Genomic DNA, 1287 nt, shown 5'->3' with positions numbered 1-1287 from the left:
TTCTGCTTAGAACTCTCTGTCTGTTGCTGAGAAGATGATGGAAAAGGCTTGCCATTGCTAAACCTGTTTCTTCCACCATTATTGTTATTGAAACCTTGTTGAGGTCTTTCTTGATTCTTCCATGAGAGATTTGGGTGATTTCTCCATGAAGAATTGTAGGTGTTTCCATAGGGTTCTCCCATGTAATTCACCTCTTCTATTGAAGGGTTCTCAGGATCATAAGCTTCTTCCTCAGATGAAGCTTCCTTAGTACTGTTTGGTGCATTTTGCATTCCAGACAGACTTTGAGAAATCAAATTGACTTGTTGAGTCAATATCTTGTTCTGAGCTAATATGGCATTCAGAGTGTCAATCTCAAGAACTCCTTTCTTCTGACTAGTCCCATTGTTTACAGGATTCCTTTCAGAAGTGTACATGAATTGGTTATTTGCAACCATTTCAATCAATTCTTGAGCTTCTGCAGGCGTCTTCTTCAGATGAAGAGATCCTCCAGCAGAGCTATCCAAGGACATCTTAGATAGTTCAGAGAGACCATCATAGAAAATACCTATGATGCTCCATTCAGAAAGCATGTCTGAAGGACATCTTCTGATTAATTGTTTGTATCTTTCCCAAGCTTCATAGAGGGATTCTCCATCCTTCTGTCTGAAGGTTTGGACTTCCACTCTAAGCTTACTCCATCTTTGTGGTGGAAAGAACTTTGCCAAGAAGGCATTGACTAGCTTTTCCCAAGAGTCCAGGCTTTCTTTAGGTTGAGAATCCAACCATATTCTAGCTCTGTCTCTTACAGCAAAAGGGAATAGCATCAGTCTATAGACCTCAGGGTTAACCCCATTAGTCTTGACTGTGTCACAGATTTGCAAGAATTCAGCTAAAAACTGATGAGGATCTTCCATTGGAAGTCCATGGAACTTGCAATTCTGTTGCATTAGAGAAACTAATTGAGGCTTAAGCTCAAAGTTGTTTGCTCCAATGGCAGGGATAGAGATGCTTCTCCCATAGAAGTCGGGAGTAGGTGCAGTGAAGTCACCCAGCACCTTCCTTGCATTGTTGGCATTGTTGTTGTTTTCGGCTGCCATGGGTTCTTCTTCTTTGAAGAATTCGGTCAGGTCCTCTAAAGAGAGTTGTGCTTTGGCTTCTCTTAGCTTTCTCTTCAAGGTCCTTTCGGGTTCAGGATCAGCTTCAACAAGAATGCCTTTGTCTCTGCTCCTGCTCATATGAAAGAGAAGAGAAAAAAAAATGTGGAATCCTCTATGTCACAGTATAGAGATTCCTTGAAATGTCAGA

At 41.3% G+C, this 1287-nt stretch overlaps 1 non-coding gene across 1 annotated transcript; it reads left to right on the top strand.

The window, feature by feature from the left end:
- Window positions 1-566: 566 nt before the first annotated feature.
- Window positions 567-674, top strand: LOC130938288 (small nucleolar RNA R71). Its single transcript, XR_009069460.1, has one exon. It is a non-coding gene; the product is annotated as a small nucleolar RNA R71 (small nucleolar RNA).
- The last annotated feature ends 613 nt before the right edge of the window (window positions 675-1287 follow it).

Source organism: Arachis stenosperma, chromosome 6 (genome assembly GCF_014773155.1).
Source record: "Arachis stenosperma cultivar V10309 chromosome 6, arast.V10309.gnm1.PFL2, whole genome shotgun sequence".
Taxonomy (NCBI): domain Eukaryota; kingdom Viridiplantae; phylum Streptophyta; class Magnoliopsida; order Fabales; family Fabaceae; genus Arachis; species Arachis stenosperma.
The sequence above is the reverse complement of the archived record's forward strand: the minus strand, read 5'-3'. Positions and strand labels throughout refer to the sequence as shown.